The sequence below is a fragment of the Sus scrofa genome, chromosome 16 (assembly GCF_000003025.6).
Source record: "Sus scrofa isolate TJ Tabasco breed Duroc chromosome 16, Sscrofa11.1, whole genome shotgun sequence".
NCBI classification, from domain to species: Eukaryota; Metazoa; Chordata; class Mammalia; order Artiodactyla; family Suidae; genus Sus; species Sus scrofa.
The window spans coordinates 40,061,353-40,085,651 of NC_010458.4; the positions used below are offsets into that span (position 1 = coordinate 40,061,353).

Below are 24,299 nucleotides of genomic sequence, written 5' to 3' on the forward strand. Positions count from 1 at the left end.
CAGTGGTGGGCATCTGGCTTGATGGCAACCCTTACAGTGGCCAGAAGATGGCCTACACTGTCACCTGGCATCAACAGGTGAATTGGGCCCATCACATTCAATCTTCCAAGAATTTAAAGTGCAGCAAGATATGCTCGTTAGCATGAAGAAGATGGAAATGAAGGAACTTGATTAGAAAAGGGCCTGAGAGGCCATAAAGCCATGTGTAAGCTGGTTATGAGGGAGCAGAAACTCCAAAGAAGTCAAACTGCTCAGAAGAAGAGGACAAGTTAGGCTGGCCCACCAGGCAGAGATGAGAGAAGAGCCAGACACGGGGCTCCCCTCTTCATCGAGGATCCTACCTGCTTCCAGTCTATATAGAGTCTCCTAGTAAACGTCTCATTTCCACAAGAAAACATGACAGAGCCTTTGTTGTTTGCAGTCAAGATTTTCAGCATGTGTCAAAAGCATTTTCTTCCTGTTTGCATTTTATTATAAAGTTTTTACTTGACCACTTTGGGCATTTTCATTTTTTTTTTTTGATAAGAGTTAAAAATTATTGTCTCAGGGAAAAATATTCAGGAGCAGAAGTTTAATAGAAACCAAAGAGAAAAGGCTAATTTTTCACATTTTCTTGTCTCCAAATAAATACTATATAAAAAATTCCTAAATATTTATGGGAAAGGATTCCCAAACTTCCTCTGGTAGTTTGCTTAATATTCTCACAAATGGTAGAACTCATCTGCCGTGAGGCCCCACCGTCTGATATTTGCGCATACTAGTGTTTTCTTTTTCTAATTGCTTTGGGTAGAATATCTGGCTTTTTGGCACTACTTCTCCCTCAGACATGCCCCCCCCCCAGGCGCCACTCAATGTGTTTCTTGAGTGAGTGGCTTCCTTTTCTAGGGCTCAGTTCCCTACAAGGGGCCTATTTATCCAGGGGGAATATCGGTCTGTTTCTACATGTGAGGAACCTGAATCTTTTTAACCTTTAAACATTGTCAAACTGATATACATTGCTATAGAGATCGTGAGAACTTTTGTTCCTTTCACCTCCTATAAGAGAAGAATAGGGATGAACCTCAATTGCCTTGGGGGTTCTGCTAAACCTGTGCATCTTGGGTTATCATGCTCGTTACTGTTCTTCATTTATTAGAGTCGCAGCGACGTGCACACATGCAGACATTGAAGCCCCTAGAAATATGTAATGCTCTTCATTTTTATTATTTTTACGTTCTTTGGGCCTAGGATACCTGCCACATAGAGTTCATAACTTTAAATAATTTATGAATTGGGAGTTCCCATTGCGGCTTAGCCATAACGAACCCAACTAGTATCCATGAAGATACAGGTTCGATCCCTGCCCTTGCTCAGTGGGTTAAGGATCTGGCGTTGCAGTGAGCTGTGGTGTAGGTCGAAGACATGGCTCAGACCTGGCATTGCTGTGGCTGTAGTGTAGGCTGGCACCTGCAGCAGCTCCGATTTGACCTCTAGCCTGGGAATTTCCATATGCCGCAAGTACGGCCTGAAAATCCAAAAAAAAAAAAAAAAAGTTACTGTGGCATTTGTTTGTGACCAGCAGGTTTGAATTTAATAAGCAAGCCCTGCAAAGTCTGGCTAATTTCCCCTAAGCCCCAGGACTGGAAATTAGGTGCTGCCATCAAGGTTTTCACGTGACTCAGTTCTTCTCCAAGCTCTCTCTGCTGAAGTAAAGCATTTGGCACACAATTCCGGCAATACCTTCAAATGAGATCATGAATGTGAACAGGCTTTATGAGTGTCCCCTTCACTGTGGGGGCTTAGGTCTGACAGCAGTGACCAGAGTAGCACAGAAAGCTGCTGTCGCTAATCTAGCCCAAGGGAATCTGGACCAAGGCCTTGACTTCTCTCTCAGGGGTAAAGGGAAACCAGGACCTTTCACTATTATTGCCTCTATTCCACATAGTGGCCAGAGGGTCCAGACAGGTCACATAATCCAGCTGCAGGATGAGCATAAGCAGAGCAGGTGAAGTGAGGAGCAGGCAAGCAGCCACATCCAAGTGGGGAGCAAAGCAGATGCTAAAGACCCAGAGGTGGTTCCTGCTGAGGGCAGATATTAGTGGAGACAGGCTTGAAACACAAGGTCTGAGTTGGATTGCTCATTGCAATTCTCCTCTGGGGAAATCTCTTTGGAAGCCTCGAAGCCCTGGGGCACATCTGCTGTTGTTAAGAGAACACAATTCAGGGGACTTCTGTCATGGCTCAGTGGTTAACGAATGCGACAAGGAACCATGAGGTTTTGGGTACGATCCTGGGCTCGCTCAGTAGGTTAAAGATCCATGGGTTAAGGATCCGGCATTGCTGTGAGCTGTGGTGTAGGTTGCAGATTCGGCTCAGATCCCGCATTGCTGTGGCTCTGATGTGGGTTGGCAGCTGTAGCTCCAATTAGACCCCTAGCCTGGGAACCTCCATATGCTGTGGGTGTGGCCCTAGATTAAAAAAGACAAAAAAAAAAAAAAAAAAAAAAAAGAGAGAGAGAGAGAGCACAATTTAGAACTATCTCGCACCAAAGATCTAGAACAGAAAAAGGATGAATTTAGAAACAGAGTCAGAAGTCTTGAATTCATTTTCCATGCAGTGGGGCTTTGTAACTGGCTTGTGAGAGCCAGTGCAGCTCTTGCCAGTGATGTCCGGTTGATGCCTTGAAATTGGCCATCATTGGTATACTTACACCACAGAAACCATCGAACATTAAAACTCATTGTTGTCACATTCTGCCCCCACTGCAGAAAGTTACCACTGAATGTCTGCCACATCAACTGTGGGGATTTGGGCAAATTTTTTAACTTCTGCAAACCATAGGTGATGTTTATTTCACAGAGGTATCTGTGTAAATAAGACAATTAACTTGGAAGTTCTCTATAAAGATTCTGCAAGTGATAGTTTTACTTATTTGAAGTAAAAAATTTAACATTTATTAAATGTAAAGCATAGGTGTTCCAATCGTGGCTTAGTGGAAATGAATCTGACTAGCATCCATGAGGACACATGTTCAATCCCTGGCCTCACTCAGTGGGTTAAGGATCCTACATTGCCATGAGCTATGGTCTCGGTTGCAGACCTGGCATGGATCTGACATTGCTGTGGCTGTGGTGTAAGCCAGCACTACAGCTCCAACTCAACCTCTGACCTGGGAACCTCCATATGCCGTGGTTGTGGCCCTTAAAAAAAAAAAAGACCACCCCCCCAAAAAATGGTCAAGTATGTTATGAACGCCTTTAATTCCTAGCTTAAGGTATGATATAGGTCAAAATTTCAGAAAGCAGAGGAAGCAGTATATCTGTGTCAGTTAAAACTATTATGTGCAAGTTACAAAACGCCTGACTCAAATTGGCTTCAACAATGAAGTGAGTTCATCATCACCTGGACTGAAAAGATCAAAGAGAGTGCCAGCTTAATCTAGTGGCCTAGTGCTGCCATCACAGTGCAGGATGGCCATGTGTCCTCTTTGCCCAGGATGGTCCAGTTTATGCATCTTATCTGGTTTGGCATTCATCTTGTCCTGTTTCATTTTCAAAGCAGTCCTAGTTTAGAAGACAAATGATAGGTTTACTTAACCAAGGTTTGCTCTCATGGCTCAGTGCTTTTGTGTTGCAGGATTCACCCTCAGGTATCACATGATATGTTTCCCTCCAGCTCTTCCATGTAGATAGCAAAATATCTGCAGCAGCTGCAGACCTCACAGCCTAATCCAACCCAATTAGGGGAACAGAAAATGCTCTTCCAACAGCACCAACACAAGTGCTGGGAATCACTGTCTCTTACTGGTCAGATTTAGGTCACGTGGCCACTCCTGAAGCATCCATTTGAGAAAATGGATTCACCCTGCCTAGAGTCAGCATGAGATAATGCCACACAGTGCACACAACTGAGAATGTGGAAAGGTGAATTCTCCCAAGGAACGGCAAATAACGGCCGCATAAGAGGTGAGTGGATACTTGAGAGGTAACCAGAACCATCTGTGGCACTGCAGAGTGATAAAAGTGCTGGAGTGGGAATCAGCTGACCCAGCTTTTAGCTTCTCCACTAACTGGCGCTGGGATGGTAGGCAAGCCCTTGCCTGCCTTAGGCCTCAGTTTCCAGTTAGGTCAAGTGGAAACGTAGGACTACAGGATTCCGAAGGTTCCATTTGTTCAATATGTTTAATTTATGGCTGTGTTCTCGCACTAGTCTTTAGAATGATCAATTCCAGGTTTATTTTCCTACCTAACTTTTCTCACTGGGCCCAAGAGAATCAACTTGGCTTTATTCCTAATGCCAGAAATGTTCCCACTCCGGTGGAGATCTGAAATGTTCCCTTGCTCCTATTAAGTCACATTCTTTAACTAGCTAACTTTCCCCACAGTTTACAACTTGTGTCAGGCCCTGGGAAGATTTGCTTTTAGTTTTCTCCCTGTGAACCAAACAAGTCATAAAAACAGATTTATATCTTGGTTTCCTTACAGCTGCATTTCATCCTAGGTTTCTTAAATCAAGAAATCGACTAGCATAATAGCTGAATGAATAAAACACAGCCACAATGAGTGACTGCCTTTAGCAAACTGAGGGGGAGTCTTATTATTTAAATGTTTTCCTGGTTATATTAAGTGGAGCAAAAAAGGCTTGGAATTGAAAGTGAGAGAAATAGGCAGCCAAGTTAAAAACACCACCAAGCTGTAAATAAAATATGAAACTAGCTCTGAAAGGGAGCATTACATCGAAGTCAAACATTGATATGTAGTCTGTAATTGTGGGATGTTTGCAAAAGGTGACATGACACCTGTCAATTATCCACAGCAACCAGGAAATGCAGATTACATGAATAATTCACCAATCCCATGCCCTTTGTTGCTAAACTGCCTAAGCCCAGTCCATAAAATCACTACTGATATGAAAGAAGAAAAGATAGGTTGAAATTGCCAGAGTCTTGTGTGACGCGGAAATGTTTTCAAGGCAGTTTCACTATAAGACTTTGTTCCAGTTAGCACCAGTGGCTAAATAATTAACATGTGAACCTTTATCGGGTGTGACAAAGAAGGGGGCTTGGGCCCTGGAAACTTTATATGTCTCCAAGAGGAGGCTGCATAAGAGGATCTTCAGCATCAGAAACGTGTCATCACATACTTCATAATTTCCTCACTCTCCCAAGCAGCACACAGTCCTTTATAAAAAAGCCAAGTATGAACTTTTGTTTTGGAATCATGGAAGTATAAAATAGTAAGTTTGGAACGTCATTTAGAGATAGCCTACTCCGCTGGTTTTCAGAAGCAACAGAAACTTTTCAAAGAAAATCTTCCATGAAAGTACATAATAGAAGACAGAAAAAAGTGGAATGTTTTTAGCTGTCTCTGTGGGCGGTGGTGAGGAGGATTATAGGAGATGACTGGGATCTGCCTCCTCAGCAGCCCCCTGCCCGGCACCCCACTCCCCAACCCCTGCCCAAGCACCAGTGGGGATCCAACTGTCCTGTTACTCAGATGAGAAAACCGAGGCTCCTGAGAGGCGAAGGGGCTCACTGAAGTCCCAGAGCGAGTCGGGCAGAGCTGGGATCTGAAGCCAGACTGCCGCCTCCCGTGCAACACACATACACGTGTACAGCTGGAGGTACAGCTTGTCTACACGGCCACGTGAGCAGCTGGGCTTTGGAGAAATACCAGTTCTACAGCTCCCAGGACCTCACAAGTGAGCACAAGATGGGGAAACAACCAACTCTTTCATTTGTGCCTTGACCCAGGCAGCCTGATACATACACCCCCTGCATCCCCCATTCTCATGTTGGCCACAAGACCAAGATCAAAGGTCATGGGCCAAGTGGAAAGTGGGGCCTTGGAAGGCCCAGGGGACTGGGCTGGCAGCCTTAGGTAACCAGAGCCAGCCGTCCAATCCATTTGCTTCCCTGGGCTGCCATGAGAAAAAGCCTCACAGGACAGAGCTGCAGAGGTGGCTGATTCTAGGAGCAACTCTAGCAACATCTTTGAAAAAGATTTTCTCACATCCACAAGCTTGCAGCTTCCTTCCTTCATGACGAAGATTCCAGCAGACAAAGAGGAACAAAAAGAAGGGTTTATTTCATACGGTTTATATAGAACAGAGCACTACCTTCTTTCTCATTTTAGGCTTATTTGCTGCCAAGGTTTCGCTTTGCTTGATTTCAAAGTTTGCAAGGAGGGTTCATTCCTGTGTAAACTCACTGGGTGCAAGTGCTTTGGCCCAGGTTTTCTCTAGTGTTTGCTATTTTTCTTTAATTGTCCCAACTGATAATTTAAATATACGTATACCTTTTTAAGAGGTTAATCTACAAGGAAATGTTACTGAGAAAGGAAATCAAGTTTCTAATGGGGTCAAAGGCAAGTATATTTCAAGGCTTTCTGAATTTGTGTCTTTGTAATCAGTCATTGCTTTTAGAATGAATACATTTACATTTAGTTAAATATGTATAGTTGTATGTATATTTATATAAAAATAATAATGTGCTCCTAGTTTTATTATGAAGAGCTAAGGTTGAAAAATTTTGCTTTGACTTTGATCATTCCAACTGGCATAAAACAGGAGAAATTGGGCATCTTGCTGTTACAGCTGCTAAGAAATGATTTCTATCAGTGCAGATGTCACTATATTCCTTTACATGAGAGCAAGAGAGTTTCTTTCAACAAATGGAGGTAGCTTTAAAGGAATCAATGATTATTTAAGCCAATTAGTGATCATTCCAATAATACTTCACTGTCTCTCAAGAATAGCCTAAAACATGCCTTTCTGGTAGGAAACTGGTGGAGCTGGAGTGGCTGAGGGAGTCCTGGCAAATGGGTTTCCCTATATGTAACTTGAGTGTCATGATGCCGATAGCAGTGCATGTCTCACAGGATGGCTGTGATCATTATGGCTACCTCATCTGCTTGGCAAAATCCTTGCCCAGTTGGGTCATAGTCTGGATTCCCAGAAAGCTGGGGCTGAGACAGAGCTTCCCATGCAAGTTCCTTATAGTGCCTGTGATCCCAGGGAGCTGGATGAGAGATGGGGCAGTCAGGCAGGGAAGGAAGCAGGCCTGTAAAACCATGTGTCATCAAGATAGCTACTGCTTAGGTTTGTCAGTTTTAGCAAAAAATAAAACAAAAGACCCAGTGAACTTCGAATTTCCAATAAACAACAAAGAATTTTTTACTATAGATACACACCATGCAATATTTGGGATGTACTTCTAGTAAAAAAAAAAAAAAAGAAAGAAATTATTTGTTGTTTATCTGAAATTCAAAGTGAACTAGGCATTCCGTCCTGTATCTGGCAAGCCTGGCACCACTACTAGTTTGCTGGATCCTGTGGGACTGAGAAGTTGTATGAAATCCATCTTGGGATTGAGCCATTGTTGTTCCCCATCGCCCTCTGGTCAAAGTGAATGTTCCCCAGAGATCACAACTTCTGCAAACCCTTTTGCACTGCTCACATGGGACTGAGCAGAGGCAGCAGCAGTCAGATGTGAGACAGTAGGAGGTGCACTACAGGCATCACATGGATGGTGAAATGAGGTGACTGAGAGGACAAATCGTAGATCCTGCATTCGAATCGCAGCTCTGCCACTTACTATGACAGGTTACCTAGTTTCTATGTCTTATTTCCCTCATTTTAAAAGTGGGGAATCATAATAATACTCACACAGTAGATTTGTTGTGAAGATTGAAAGCAAACATAAAGCTATCAGAGTGGCCCTTGGGACATCCTAAGCGTCTGCTCTTGCTATCCTGAGAGTGGCAGATTTCACTACGGGAACTTGGTGGCTGATGTATCTTGAACACCTTGAAACTGATTGTGTTGCCAATTTGATTAATGTCTAAAATATTTTTTCCCCATAAATAAGGCTAGATGATCATCATTATCTGGTTCATTTGGTTGTTCTTTATCATTGAGAAGAATTATTTTCTGCCCGATTGTCATCTTCTATACAGTTTGGAGGGAAAGGTTTTGTTTTTTTTTTAATGATGTATAGTTGATTTATGATGTTGTCTTAATTTCTACTATACAGAAAAGTGACTCAGTTATACATAAATACATTTATATATGTTCTTTTTCATATCCTTTTCCATTATGGTTTATAACCAGATATTGCATATAGCTCTCTGTGCTATACAGTAGAACTTTGTTGTTTATCCATCCTATGTATAATAGTTTGCCTCTGCTAATCCCAACCTCCCAATCCTTCCCTCCCCCACTTTCCTCCCCCTTGGCAACCACAAGTCTGTTCTCTATGAGTCTGTTTTTGTTTCATAGATATGTTGATTTGTGTCATAGTTTAGATTCCATATATAAGTGATTTCATGTGGTATTTGCCTTTCTCTTTCTGACTTACTTTAGTATGATAGTCTCTAGGTCTATCCATTTGCTGCAAATGGCATTATTTCATTCTTTTCAATGGCTGAGCAGTATTTCATCATATATAAATGTATATATGCATGTGTGTGTGTGTGTGTGTATATATATATATATATATATATATGTCACATTTTTTTTATCCATTTATCTGTCAGTGGAGATTTAGGTTGTTTCCATGTTTTGGCTATTACAAATAGCACTGCTAGGAATATAGGGGTGCCTGTATCTTTTCAATTTATAGTTTTGTCTGGATATATGCCCAGGAGTGGGATTGCTGGATCATATGGCAACTCTGTTTTTAGTTTTTTTGAGGATCCTCCATGCTGTTTTCCATAGTGGCTGCATCAATTTAAATTCAGAAGGGAAAGGTTTTTCACACCCCATTGGGCACGTGGTCTCCCTGTGTAACCAGTTAGACACCCGGAGCTTCCCACCCTTCCTCCCAGCCCATTATATTCCCTTCATCCAGTACCACAGGAGCTGCTCAGCTTGACACTCTTCAAACACAGAGGTAGCCGTATGTCCCCATGCTTGTGGCAAAGATAAATCTTGGGTATTGATCAGAATATAAAGTTGTGTACATCTCCATTTACTGAGATTAGTAGCAAGTTTCTTCAGTTTTCTGAAACTTGCTTTTTTGGCCTAATGTTCACTTCTTAATTTTTCAAGTCACCAGCTAGAGTTCTAAAATTTGAAACGGGGCATCAAAGACAAAATTGCTGAAAAATACTGCTTTTTTTGGGGTCTTTTTGCCTTTTCTAGGGCTGCTTCCGAGGCATATGGAGATTCCCAGGCTAGGGATCTAATCGGAGCTGTTGCCACCAGCCTACACCAGAGCCACAGCAACGCTGGATCCAAGCCGTGTCTGCGACCTACACCACAGCTCACGGCAACGCTGGATCCTTAACCCACTGAGCAAGGCCAGGGATTGAACCCGCAACCTCATGGTTCCTAGTTGGATTCATTAACCACTGCACCACGACGGGAACTCCAGAAAAATACTGCTTTAAAGAGTCATTCAAGCAATGCTTCCTCCACAAAACCATTTTCTCAATCTCCTTAGAGTTGGATGCTGTCCCCTCCATGCTCTTGTTGGATGGTTGACAGCCTTCAGCTGCAACCTGGTTTAAGAGCATTTATCATAATGGCTTGTTTGATGGTCAGTTTCCCTGAGGCTATTGAGCTCCTTTGGGCAGGCAGGAGCCACATGTGTTCATCTTTGTATTTCTAACACCCAGCCCACTCGTGGTGCAGGCTGACTATCCACCATGCCCAGGGCACACAGTGTTTTTTAGGGACCCATGCAAATGTTTTAATTTTTCTTAAAATCAGGGGGAAAAAATGAGCTGTCAAGGAGTTCCCATTGTGGCTCAGCGGGTTACAAACCCAACTAGTATCCATGAGGATGCGGGTTCAATCCCTGACCTTGCTCAGTGGACTACGGATCCAGTATTGCTGTGAGCTGCAGTATTGGTTGCAGACATGGCTCGATTCCTACATTACTCTGGCTGTGGTGTAGGCCGGCAGCTGCAGCTCCTATTTGACCCCTAGCCTGGGAACTTCCATATGCCACAGGTAGTGGCCCTGAGAAGCAAAAAAAAAAAAAAAAGCTGTCAGAGTAGAAAAGGTATTTTTAATTTTTCCTCATATTGACAAAAATAAATAAATTTTTAGGACCCACAAAATCTATCAAACTATTTTAATTTTTTTTTTAATGGAGGAGGGGGCCCAAGAAGACAAAAGTACCTAGGGACCACAAAAGTCATAATGTGATCCTGGTGTTGAAAGAATAAGTAAATGAGAGTAAATACTTAATGACTGTTAAAAAAGCTTTGCCAATGACAAAGTGCTATGAAAATGCAGCTTATTATTAAGAGCTGACAATTTTATTGCTGTTACAGTGTTCTCCTGTCCTTTAGGACATTATACTCTAAGGAGTTTCAATTATTTTTCCAAATTGAAAGTTTTTTTTAGTCATCATATTCTCCTCCTATGAAATAAATTCTTTAAGTGGCTTTTAATAAAGAATACTTTTTTTTTTTTTTTTTTTTTTTTTGTCTTTTTAGGGCCTCACCCTCAGCATATGGAAGTTCCCAGGCTAGGGGATGAATTGGAGCTATAGCTGCTGGCCACAGCCACAGCCACAGCCACACCAGATCGAAGCCACGTCTGCAACCTACACCACAGCTCACGGCACCACCGGATCCTTAACCCACTGAGCGAAGCCAGGGGTTGAACTTGCGTCCTATGGATACTAATGGGGTTCATTACTGCTGAGCCACAATGGGAGCTCCATAATAAAAAATATTTTAATGTGGGTGGAGGTGGGCAGTGAATGCACAGAACATAAGGCCCCACTAATCGGAAGAGCTACCCGAGTTCACCACACTTGAAGTGAACCCACAGCATGGAAAGCTGAAGTCCCACAGATGGTAAACTGAGGTGACTTCTGTTTCCATAAAAGGGATCCATGAGCCTTAACCAACACCCCACACCCATGGCTCACCTCTGAGAAAAGTGAACTCAAGTGTTTCTGAAGCCATCTGATGCTATATTCTGTGCCCTGAGTTGGTTGATGACAAATGAATCCTATTTGGGAAATATAGACACTAAGGTCACTGATGCTCAGAATATCTGCCAAGGGATGCTGAGAATGTTCTGGCCTGGAGGTCACTTCAGGAGATGATACTCTAGGCTTCCTCACATTACCAAAGAAAATCTATGTACATCCTTTTTTTGTAATCTTAAAGAAATTAATAATACAAGAAGTACTCCTTATATTATTAACATAAGTATTAATAATATAAGAATCTTCATTTTCTGAAATTATCTCAATAGGATTCTTTTAAAGTATGAGTTCTTGGGAGTTCCTGATGCAGTGCAGTGGGTTAAGAATCCAACTGCAGCAGTTTGGGTCGCTGCATAGGTGTGGGTTTGATCCCTGGCTCAGCGTAATGGTGTGATCATAGCTGTGGTGTAGGTTGCATCTATATCTTAGATTCAGTACCTGGTCTGGGGACTTCCATAAACTGCAGATTTAGCCATTAAAAAAAGTATGGGTTCTTGTAGTGCTTTAAAATATGAGTACAAAATAAATTTAATAAGTGTTTTTGTTTGTTTGTTTGTTTTTTGTCTTTTTGCCTTTTCTGGGGCCTCTCCCGCAGCATATGGAAGTTCCCAGGCTAGGGGTCAAATCGGAGCTATAGCCATCGGCTTACGCCAGAGACACAGCAACTCGGGATCCAAGCCGCGTCTGCAATCTACACCACAGTTCACGGAAACACCAGATCCTTAACCCACTGAGCAAGGCCAGGGATCAAACCCGCAACCTCATTGTTCTTAGTCAGATTCATTAACCACTGTGCCATGACGGGAACCTCTCCTTTTCTTTCTCTTCTAAACTTCCTATAATGTGACTAGGTCAGTCTTACAAGAATAAAACAAACAAGAGTTACAATTTATGGGGCTCCAAGCCCTGCTCTAAGCTCTTTATAAACAGTTTCTCATTTAAAGAGAGAAATTAAATATGATATGATTTGCAAAAGTCATTTTGCAGAACTATAGAGGAAGATGTCATTGTTCCACCTATAAAATCAGCACAAAAGCAAAGCTGCCATAAAAAACTTGCTATTTACTCCCTTCCTGTTTCAGTTCTTTAGTTGTATGTCCATTTCACTTGGTGCAGAAGGCTGGGAGAGTTCTTATGAAAACAGACTCTAGATAAAATTGTCATGATCAGGCTTCCTGGGAGAGGGGCAGCCAAAGAGCAGAGAACAAGAAGAACAAAGATCTCCAGCAAGTGGATAACTACCATCTCTTGAGTGTCTCCAACTAATCCAGGCATCCTACATCCATGAATAAATGTCACAATGGACAACTTTGGAGGAAGGCTTCTGTATACCAGGCACTATGCCAGGTGTTTTTACATCTATTAACCAATCCACCAATCGAGTAGGTCCTATTATTATTATTCTCATCTTATAAGCAGGACACTGAGGCAGAGAGAAACTCAGTATCTTGGCCAAGATCACCCAACTAGTAAGGCAAATTGGTCTAGAACCCAAACCCTAGAGCTATAGAGCCTAATGATGGGCTTCCAGCAATTATAAAAAGTAGGGCTTTCATTATCCCCATCTGACTTACAGAGAACATGAGATTTATAGAGGCTTGGTGATGTCTTCGAGCTCACCTAGTTAGTAAATAGCAGTGCTGAGAAGTTTACACAAGCAGCCATGGCCCCTGAGCCCATGCACTGAATCTTTTCCATGCACTCCCCATGTTCAGGACAGCTCTTCCAGCCTGTCTGTTGATAATGGCTATAACAGTGACCAAGAGGCTGGTGAGCAGAGAATGGAGGTGAAATGACACTTGGGTGAGAAGAGAATACAAATGAGGATCTAGGGAATATGGAAGAAAGAGAAAGGGGACCAGCTCTGTGCTTTAAGGAACAGTAAGTAGTGGAGGTAGTGCAGCTTTCTAGGACACAAGAAGAGGAAACAAATCAGAAAATAGAAAAGGCAGGGAGTGTACAGAAGCATGGAGGGGAGAGATGGAAGAGAACTCAGAGTGGAAAGAAAGAGAAAAAGGTGGGAGTTCCCCTCTTGGCTCAGCGGTAACAAACCTGACTAGATCCATGAGGATGCAGGTTTAACGATCCTGGTTGGGGTGTACCGTGAGCTGTGGTGTAGGTCACGGACATGGCTCGGATCCCACGTCGCTGTGGCTGTAGCATAGGTCGGTGACTGCCCCTCTGATTGGACCCCTAGCCCGGGAACTTCCATGTATGGGTGAGGCCCTAAAAAGACCAAGAAAGAAAGAAAGAAAGGAAAAAAGAAAAGAGAGAAAGGTGAACAAGTTATAAAAAAAAACCGTAGTATAAATGTCTGGGAAAGTCCTGACCACCATCTTATGCGGGGGGCAGGGTAGGTGGGATGAAGTGACAGCCCACGGCACACCCCAGCCTCTGGCAGCTTGTGCCACGACGACCACATGCAGCAACATCAGGCAGGCTCTTTCTCTGAGGGGGTGACACACATGTGACGATTATAAGACGAGGCCCTTGGGGCTCTGCTCACAATAAAAACATTGTACAGGACTTCTACACATGATTCAGTGTGCATTGTGTGTCTGATTGAAAAAAAGATCAGCTTTGCCTACAAGTGCTAACATGCTGGCCAAGTTGAAACGAGTGCACTATTACATAAGAAATGAAAATACCTGGGGAGCAAGCAGTTTACCACCTTGTATGGGACATTCAGGATCCTTAGAGGAAAAGTGCCAGGCAACTCTTGCCAACTGTGAGAATAGCTGTGGTTGGACTGGGTGTTTTGTTTTGTTTTGTTTTTACCCCAGTGTTTGGCACAGAGTCCTGAACACTGAGTGGGGCCCCTGAACCCTGCCTGACACCAAATTGCATTCTCTAATGTCATTCCTGTTTTGCTTTGTTTGAGAAGGACTGGATAATAACAAAGGGGAAAGGGAAAGAGTAATTAAAGTGTGTTTCGTGACAACTTTATGTGCTAAGCCTGCAGGAAGTAGAGTGTAACGTTTAAAAGTAGAGATCTAGGGCTAGCCATGGTTTCAAGTCTTGTCTCCATCATGTCTTGGCTGTGGAACATTTGACATTACTCAGTCTCTCTGAGACTTAATTTTTTCATCTGTAAAATGGATATAATAAGAGGACAAACTCCTAAGATCTCTTGTGAGAATTCTATGAGGTAACGCAGGCAAATAGCTTAGCTTAGAACCTGGCACATAGTGCTTAGCAAGGGTTAGCTGGTGTGTCATCATTTGTACAATGCAAGGGAGAACCTCCCCAGTTCCCTTAAGGGCTGAAACAAAAGGTTAGCAAGATAAGAGCTCTTTATTTTTATTTTTTTCTTTTTAGGCCGTACTTGTGGCAAATGGAAGTTCCCAAGCTAGGGGTCCAATTGGAGCTGCTATGCCACATCTTGTGAACTACATCACAGCTTGCAGCAACGCTGGATCCTTAACCAAGCGAGGCCAGGGATTGAACTCACATCCTTATGGAGCCTAGTTGGGTTCTTAACCCACTGAGCCACAACAGTAACTCCAAGAGCTCTTTTTAAAGTACTTAATATTATCTATTTTATACTATGCAGTGTGTCATGGTAGAAACAATATTAGACACAGAGTTAGAAGACTTGGATTCTGGTCTGTGGACATTCATCTCTTCATCACTTAAGGAATGGGTTTAATTAAGTCTTCTTTCAAGTCTTTTTTTCAGCTCTAACATCTTGGGACTTCAGTGCCCATTCATTGCCCTGCCTATCTACGGCAGGAAGGGGGAGACCCTCACTCTGGTGGGCTTGCGGCTATAGCTCCCACTCTTTGCTGGCCTGCCAGGGCCCCTGGTGATCACCTTACAAGAAACTAAGAAAAGTGCTCACACATACCCAGAAAGATGTTCCAGATACTTTAGGTGAAAAAAAGGCAAATTGAAGACCTATATGTAATTCTTTGCATAAATACTCTAGGAAAAATTTAAAATACAGGGTAGTATATGCATGATTAAGAGAAATCTTACTTTGGATTTTAAACATGTCTGTATTGTTTGAACTTATGCTGTGAGCATATTTTCTTTGATAAAATGATAATAATAACAAAGATGTAAACAAAATTAGGGAGTTCCCTGGTGGCCTAGTGGTTCAGTCTCGGTTCTTTCACTGCTGCGGCCCATGTTTGATCCTTGGTCTGGGAACTGAGATCCCACATCCAGCCACTAAAGCTGTGGCAAAAAAAAAAAAAAAGATGTTAACAAAATTTAAAAACATCTTCAGTGTAGACAATTTGGAGGAAAAAAGAAAGAAAAATCTCTTATAATCCACCCCAACCTAGAAATATCACTATTAACAGTTTAACTTTTATTCTTTCAGTCTTTTTTCTATATGTATATATCATCTAGAAATGTACATATGTATTTACAAAATGTAATCATATTGCCCAAAATGTCTTATAATTGGCTTTACTTAATCATATATTCTTTCTAGGTTTGCATGTCATTAATGTTTCTTCTACAGTCTACAGCATGATTTTAATGACTGCTTATTTTTTCCATATTGTATGCGGCCAGTCTTCTATTGCCACACATATTGGCTGTTCTCCGTTTCTCCCCATTGTAAGTATTGACAAGCTTTTGGAGAATAATGAATCGCTGAAATATTTGGCTTGGTTTCTCTCTTTGGGTAGAGGCGGCTGCTCTGTCTTTTCTTCCTCCTCTTTGTATCCTTCAGCTTTTGGGTGAAGGCCCAGAGAGCTCTACAAGGGGCGGTGTGTGTTTAAGAAACTCAGCTAAAGAAACAAACGGATCGCAAAGAGCTCTGAACTCAGAGTGTTGGGAAAATGCTGAGCGTTGTAATTGGCCTAATGTTGCTCCCGCGAGAGATGCCATCTCCCTAGGCCTCCGAAGTTCTGGCAGGAGTTTTAACTTTTCTCATCCAACTGATGACAGACAAATATTCCTCACTTCAACAGTTACGTGCAACCCCCAAAAGATTTCCCTGAGTCTGTCAGACACTCACTGGAACTGCTTACCAGCTCATCTTTGAATATGGAAAAGCAGGCATGGTGACATCAGCAAATCAGGACTGTGGGCTGTAGGTTTCATGGAGAATATGGCCTCTTGCACAGTGTTGGCCTCTGCTCCCTGAGCCAGGCCGTTGGTCCAGTTGTGACTTAGGAAGGAATGCCACTGACAAGCCACGGGCTTGCCAGGGAATTACTCAGCAGATGCCAACAAGTAACCTCATATGATAATCAAATGTGAGCCAAGCTGCGAACGCTTTGCATAACAGCATATTTGGATTTGAGGCTTAGCTTTCAGAGCTTGAGTTTCACGTTTGCCCGAGCACAGTCCCAGGGCCCTTCCTGTGTGCCTGGCCTTTGCTTGCAAGTGCAGAGAGCAGTTCTTCCAAGAGCCAGAGCTTGGCTCTCCCCTCGAGGTAATGCAGAGCCCTGCCAGAGATCAGCTGTCTCTCATCTCTTCTGCAGTGTTTCTCCATAAGCCCTGGTTCTTACCAGTTGGCCAGCAACGTGGGTGACAATGCCTCATTTTGCTGTTTAGACACTTAATAGTCATTGCTGGTCTTGTCATGGCCTTCGATGCACCTTACCAATGAGAGAGGTTTGTTAACTGACAGCTGCTGATATCACAACATTCTACCCAGTTGTGGCTGTAGGAATTGGCAAAGTGCTACTGCATCAACATGTATTTAGGCTGTCCAAGAGCCTCTGAAAGAACCAAAAAGCTTACAGGTTTTACGCCCCTCACTCCTGGATCTGGCCTTGCTCCTGAAGATATCATGAGAGCTAGGAGTATGATGAATTTAGTATCCACGTGATGGTGATACACTCTCTGCTTTTCTGCACGAATTTGCTACAGAATGGCAGCCACAATCTGGGATCCTCTTGAGCTAGAGACCAGAGCCAAATGACTGGGCTGGCCCACCCACTTTATCAGCACTGCCTCAATATATGTCAGAGTTTTCTCAAGGCCTTGGGAGTTGTGTATCAAGGTGATATTGAACATGAGTATTCAAACAGCAATACCTTGAATGAGAGACAAAGGCTGGTCAGTGATCTTTATAATTCTCCCAAAGAAGGAACCCCTTCAAACTCCAAGCAAGAAAAAATTATTCCCATGAAATAAACCTTTAAATCTCCCCTGCTCATGCCACCGGGCTCTTTGAGATCTCTGACCTCATCAGGAGTCTGTGGTTGTGACAGGAGTGCCCAGGTTAGAGACAGGAAGAGCTGCTGTGTCACTCAGCAACAGCTATATTAGAGACACAAAGCCTTCCCTAGGACTAGGCTGATAAGGACTGAATACCTAAAAAAGTACTTTAAAAAAGAAATGAATCCATAATTAAAGATCCTCAAGAAAGAAGCTGACATTTCGACACAGACCTAATAATAAGACCTCATGGGAATTTCAAAAGTTCTCCAGAGTAGGTGTGAACAGTTGGATTTCCCTTGCCCCATCAATGAAGGTTTATCCCCACCCCCATTTCTCCATAAGGAAAAGCTGAAGGTTGATCTCTGAACCCTTTATATAATGGGCTTATCACCAAATGTGGGTTGTCATTCTCAAAGTGAAAAATCGCTTTCCTTTCAGAATGAAGGAGAACTCTTCTAACTTCTGTTAACTACAGACATACTGGGGCTTGTAGAGTCCTTACGGTGTCACTACTCTTAAGCATGAATGGCAGAAAGCAAAAAATACCCACTATAGGCAGCTATCAGTGCTTTTTGTAGCACTGGATATACTGCGGGCCAAGGTCATTATGAAAGTAAAATTTCTTTCGAAGTGAAAATATACTATTTGTGTTTTACTAGTGCAAGAGTAAAGCACAGTAAGTATCAGTGCTTTATTGGTAGGTATAAGCCTCTAAAAATCTCAACAATTTGAACCTATACTACATATCTATAGGAACATATAATGTGGCCTTTAATGATAATAATGAAAGGAAAGAATAAATTTTGGAAATTCTCTGCATAGTTTGTCATAGAAATTCATCAGTCCAAAGCCTGCAAATTATAAAGACAATTTTTGAAGGTTTAAGAGGTATGTTTCAAAGAGCTGTTTTGTTAATGTGAGCTTTGTGAATATCATTAAAAAATCTTAAAGTCACACAGCATATAAGAACACCTCAGGCTCCTTAGGAATTTTGTAGATCTTAGCATGAAAGGCCAGATGGTTGGCCTCTGCTGCTGATTTCTTATGCTGGCCGGGAAGGAGCCGTTCCCAGGAAGGACCCAGCAGAACCTTGGAGAAGAGCTGCCTCAAAGGTGAATGTTAGTAGCCTCTGCCCCTAAAGATTGGCTTCCCTTGGCAGCAAGGTTGTCCTTGGAATTCCTTCTCTGGAGATTGGTGGGGGCGTAGGTGTCCCAGTCATGTTACCCACAGAGCATTACTGTGAGAGCATCCTCAGAGCAGTCCACTTTCCAATCCCATACCCTTCCACCGAATGAAATCCTGCAGACCCGAGCGCCCACTGGGAGCAAAGCATGTGCCAACTCCCTCCCACTCTGCTATTTATCTGCTTTTTTCCTTTTACTTGGTCTCCTTCTAATTACTGGGCAACCACCTCCAATTCCAGGGAGCCAGTACTTATTTTCTTTTTCTAGTCTAAAGATGAATAAGGGGTCTATCTTCTCTACTCTGACACACAAGATGTACTTTCTCAACTCATTCTCCTCAAGGAAAAGAAGTTGTTGGATGAGTCCTGTATATAAGTTTATACATGTCTTGTAAACAGCGTGTGTATACACAGATGCCGGGCCCTGTCAAGTGATTTAAATGTGGCCAGTTATCATCTCTCTTTCATTGATAGTGTGGAGGAGGGTGGGGAAAGCACCCCAGATGAGCAAATTGCAATTTAGAAAAATCCCTGGGTACTTTTAAAGCATTAGATCACAATCACATTTTTTTAAAGTGTTTTCAATGGCAGCATATTGGTTGCCATTAAAAAAAAATTTATTATAGTTGATTTACAATGTTCTGCCAATTTCTGCTGTTCAGCAAAGTGACCCAGTTATACACATATATGCATTCTTTTTCTCACATTATCCTCCATCCTGAGCCATCATAAGTGATTGGATATAGTTCCCCGTGCTATACAGTGGGATCCTATTGCCCATCCACTTCAAATGCAAGTTTTCATCTACTAACCCCAGAGTCCCAATCTGTCCCCCTCCCTCTCCCTCCCCTACTCCCCCCTCATAAACACAAGTCTTGGTTGCCATTTTTTGAAAACACTTCTTTGTGGAAAGACATCCGTGCTCAGACCACTGTTTCTATTCTCTTAGCTGCCTGTTTTGTTTTGTTTTCCATATTTAGGATTCATTAGGTTTATCTAAGGTAAGTCCATTGACAAGGCTGAGAGGAGGATGAAAATCAGGGAAGCAACATGAGAACAGCAAGCTTGAGTATTTAAAAGTGTCAATCCTTCTTACTCTTTTCCTGGGTCTGCCACTTTCTGTCTGTGTGACTTTGGGACCCATTGTGCCTCAGTTTCCTCATCTGTAAAACTGAGATTATAACAGAGCTAACCTCAGGGAGTTGTAATAAGTTACTATTTGTTAAGTGTTTAGAGGTAGTCTGGCACATCGTAAGCATTCTCTAAATGTCCCCCATCTTTATTTATACTCAACACCTGAGGTGTTGGGCTGGGCCTTTGGCAGGAGAATGATTCTTCATATCAACACCACCATCACATATTATTGAAAAGATTTTAGTGTGAATGGGGCTAATTGACACCCAAACTTCCCCTCCACTGATATCTCTTCTCTTTTCCCCAGGCTCAGTTTGTTCCTTTATCTATTCTAAACTACCCCACCGATAACTTATCATGTTACTGCTCCCTCAGGGGAATCTGTATTTTAACAAAGATCAAAACCTTAAGTGAAAAGATGTCACTTGGTGGAATTTCGGAAGGTGAGGGTGGAAGGATATTTCTAAGACCACTCCAATCACAATCCCCGCCCCCCACAGTGTGGTTGCTTCATTTGTCTACCAGTGAGGCTGACTCTGGCAGGAAATCACTTGCACTTTTCACTAATTAAGGTCCCCACTCTCCTGAATCTTGGAATCTAAAAAAGAGCACTTGGATCCAGAGTGATAATAAATCAAGTAGCTCAGTCAAGCTCAGTGATGTGGACTGAGTTACCCCCTGTCCCAGGTCTTGGCTTGGGGGTGGGGGGACACAGGAGGAGCAAGAGATGTTGTTTGGCTTTAAGAACTTCATCATTTATTGGAATGGGCAAAACACATCAGATAGTGACAAGGAAATGTGTGTGAGTAAAAGGAAAGGAGGTGTGTTGATGGAAGAGAGCCTGAGGAGTTTATAGGACAGGAACGATTCTCAAGAACCTGAGAGTGTTGAAGGTCTTCCAAAAGGGTTAATTGTACACTCCCTGGAGCCTGAGGTATGGACTGGAAGTGACTTAGCCCAACCCTTTCTAGCTGGATGATTAACCAGCACAGGGATCTTCACTGGAGGGAAATGGGAGCTGAGTATTGATGACTCATTCTCATCTATTTGACATCATCTTCAGATTTTCATTTAACTTTTCCCTTCCACATCAGACACCCCTCATTCTTGGGTGGTCTGCCACGCCGCTTCCTGCCAAGTCCCAGCTACTTTAGGTGGAGGACTGGATCTTATTTCAAAAGAAGAGGGGAAATTGAAACCAGAAATGCTTTGTGATTAACTTTAAGAGATTTTTTTTTTTTCCCCCAGTACAGGGTTCCCAAAGCCGATATCTCTAGTTTAGGGCATGTTTTCTTCTTTCCATCTTTCTTTCTTTCTTTGTGTGTGTGTGTGTGTGTGTGTGTGTGTGTGTGTGTGTGTGTGAGAAAGTTAACCATTCAAAATGGAAGTCTTTTTCTAATTCAATCTAGTTATGCAAACATAGCCCATTGATGTTAACAAATAGGGACCAGATGCAAATAATCTGCTCAAGCATAACATGGAATAACTAGCAGGAGCTAAAGCAAACTGTCTGTCTCCCCACCACCCTATTACCTCATAAGAATTCCTTCCATTTGGAAATGAGCAAGAGGAAAAGGAGGAAAAAAGGGGGTTATTAAGATGTTTCAAACAATTTTAAAATGACAGCAATAGAGTTGCTTGGATTCCACAAGACTGCCGTGTAAACTGAAGTAATTTCAGAGTTATGTGAAATTAGACCTGCATCCCCTAAGAAAGGTTAGGTACCTCCATCTCTGGAAGGATAAATTAATTACATCAGGAAAGCAGATTCCAAGTGGAGGACACTAAGTCAGTGATTCATAGCCAGGTGTGCAAAAGAAGACTTGGTTCTCTACATTTCACTGAACAGGGCGTCACTGAATATAGTGAAGTTTTATGACATCCCCTGGGGCACTGGCTGTTTTAACTGTTCTGAATAGACAGCCCAGCAATTGTTGGGTGAGGCCTAACACAGGGAATCCTAGAATGGCAGTGGTGCTGTCATTTTCTGTAGAGAAGAAAGTTTCATTTGAGCAAAAGAAGTTAGGTAGAATAAACCAGTTCTTAGCAAGTCCCCACACCTCTGAGCTGGCTACCACTGCTGCCTGATTTTCTCAGCATATGCCACTGCCTTATAGGTAGTGGCTGTTTGACCAAGAGGTGGAATCTCAACTAGTGGAGTGGGACAGATCTTCTTTTAGAACAATTCTTGAATTTTAAGGATTTTTTTTTTTTTTTTGAGGGGGGCAGGGTCCAGGACTGGGTTCTGTGAACCTTCACAGATGGCAGAGAATAAGATAAAATGTAGGCCAGAAAAAAAAAAAAAAAAAAAAGAGAGAGAGAGATAGCAATTCTTCAAGTTAGGAAAAGTCTCCAGAGAAACATTTGGGTGAAATCTTCTCATTTTAGTTCTGTGACTGATTAGACACAAACCAGAAAATGCCCAGAAGGTGCTTCGTGGATGTGGGTGGAATGAATGTTGACCAAAACCCTGAAGCTCCTTTCTTGAGATTCTCCAGAGCTTGGATGATATTGACAGGAAGTCCTTCTTGAAGTCAACCTCAAGTCCTTCTCTAGCAACTTTAGCTCTTTTTCTCCCTTCTTGCTCTGAGGAAAAACAGGGAAGATACTGATATTGCTGTTCTTACGTCTCTGTTAAATTTGTGCATATGAAACCTGCCCTCAATCTTCCATATTGTGGAGTAAATAACCCCTATTTTGTAAGCTTTTCCTTATAAAAAACAATTACACAAACATTCCCATGTGCCCATCTTAAGAATCACAGATATTTAGAAAATAGCATATGACCATGTAGACATAGCCACACTGAGATAAATAATGTGCTTCTTTCATAAAGAGCTCGCTTCCTGTGAAATCCCTGCATCCTGGGTAGTTGGTGGCAGCGCCGTAGGTTTCTGTCTTTTCTCTCGAGCCTGGAAGGAGGTGATGAGCAAGACTAATAAGATGCAGCCTCACACTGATTAAATGTCCATTTTCTTGGGGAAATGGCTGACAGGAGCAGGATAAAGCTGTGAGGAAGCTTGTAGCAATTTCCCAAACCCACCACTACCAGTGAGCTTTATTTGTGTGCTTAGAGCTATTATTAGCGAAACAATGGCTGGAAAATGTACCAGGGAGAAAACGAAGAAATGACAGACCTGTTTTTAAAAAGTAAGAGAAAAGCTTCTTTTGTTAAGTTTTTGAAAGCAGAAAGTTTCATTCTAGCAGGTTACATCATTCAGCCGTACACCTAGTCAAGGAAGGTGAACTGGCAGAGTGAGCTCCACTTATTTGCATGCGGGCTCTGGTCTGAGGGGCCACTGCCCACATGGAAGCATGAGCTCAAGGCTCTCCACTAGGGAAGAAAAGTGTGGGGCTGGCCTTAAAATCCTAAATCCACCTGTGACCATGCTGGTGGGGCGGAGAGGGTATGTGATGGTGAACAGAGGAAGCTGTTGTTTTTAGAGAGTGGTGGAAAGGACTCTGGCTAGGCCTGTGCTTTCCAACACAGAGGCCACTAGCCACATGTGGCTACTGCTCTGACTGAGATGTGCTCTAAGTGTAAAATACGCACCAGAGCCCAAAGAATTACTATGGGGAAAAGAAAGAATGCAAAATACATCATTTATCATATTTAAGATCAACTACATGTTGAAATGATATTCTGGATAGATTGGACTAGATAAAATATATGATTAAAGTGAATACCACAACACAAGTGGACCTTGAAAACACAATGCTAAGCAAAAGAAGCCACACACAGAAGCCCACCATTGTAAGGTTCCACTTATGTGAAATGGCCAAGAGGCAAATCCATACGTATAGAAGGTAGATGGTTGGTTGCTTAGGGCTGGGGTTTTGGAGGGCAATGGGAAGTGAGTGCCAGTGGGTATGGAGTTTCTTTAAGGGGTGATGAAAATGTTCTAAAATTGATTGTGGTACTTGTTGTACAACTCTGTAAATACACTTCAAATGGATGAAATGTATGGTATGTGAATTATATCTAAATAAAGCTGTTTAAAATAAACATTTGAATGCAATTTTTTTTTTTACCTATTTAAACTTTAAAAATGTAGCTACTGGAAAATTTTAAATTATGTAAGTGGCTGTCATTATATTCTGTTGAATCTGTTCGGCTGAGGGGATTGAGGGTGAAGACCACCCAGGGCTAGTTGTACCCAAAATGAAGGTCATAAGCATTGGGCAGAAAAGCAGCCAGAAGTGGTCAGATTTGGTGGAGGGCAAGGAGGAGTGAGGGCTGAGGAGAACCTGGCCTGGATGGTTGGGTGGTTTTGAGGATAAGGATGAAACTCCAGGATTGGGGCAGGTGTCTGCACCTCATGTCAACACGGGACTGAGGGCAAAGTAGAATTTCTGGCCCTTCGGCAAAGAGGGGGCATCACATTTGGTCACCTCTCTACAAGAACTCTTATCAGCCCAGCCCTGCCTCACACAACTGGCTGCCCCAGCTTCCCCTGACCCAGGGTCCACACCTTGACCCACCTATAATACATTTGCGTACTTGGAACCTAGCCTTGCTGAGCTACAGCAGGCAGACTGGGAAGCTCTGGCCTGGTCCTGGGGGATAGAAACTTTGTCATGAAATATTGCCAGAGGAGCTTTTCTGGTCTGCTTATGAAATGCCATAAACAAACCCTAGAGTTGGTTGGAGGCTTGGCTGGATGCAACATAAAGGGAAGCTCTGGTTGCCTTCTTGGCATCCTCTCCCCAAACCAGGTTTCTTTCCAATTCAGTACCCCTCCCCTTCTAAAAAAAGCACCACAGTATTTCAAAGGACACAGCTTGGTGAATGATGGTAGGGAAGGCCCACTTAGGGTCTCCTAAAAGGAAGGATCCCAATAGCTTATCTCTGGAGACCAGAGAGATGCTTGTACTGAAGGGTAGGGTGGGGTGAATCAGCTGGAGGTATTTTAACCCCAAAGGTCTAGT

General features: G+C 42.7%; 1 long non-coding RNA gene across 5 annotated transcripts in view; it reads left to right on the forward strand.

The window, feature by feature from the left end:
* The window catches only part of LOC102161888, a 126,116-nt gene extending 102,740 nt beyond the window's left edge, over nt 1-23,376 (forward strand). Inside the window, exons 6-7 of one of the 5 annotated variants that reach the window (XR_001301840.2) lie at nt 15,452-15,496; nt 15,612-23,376. This is a non-coding gene — a long non-coding RNA (uncharacterized LOC102161888). Of the gene's footprint in view, nt 1-3,790; nt 8,054-15,451 lie in introns of those variants that run through there. The other 4 variants (XR_001301841.2, XR_001301842.2, XR_001301839.2 and 1 more) reach the window with 4 other exon arrangements.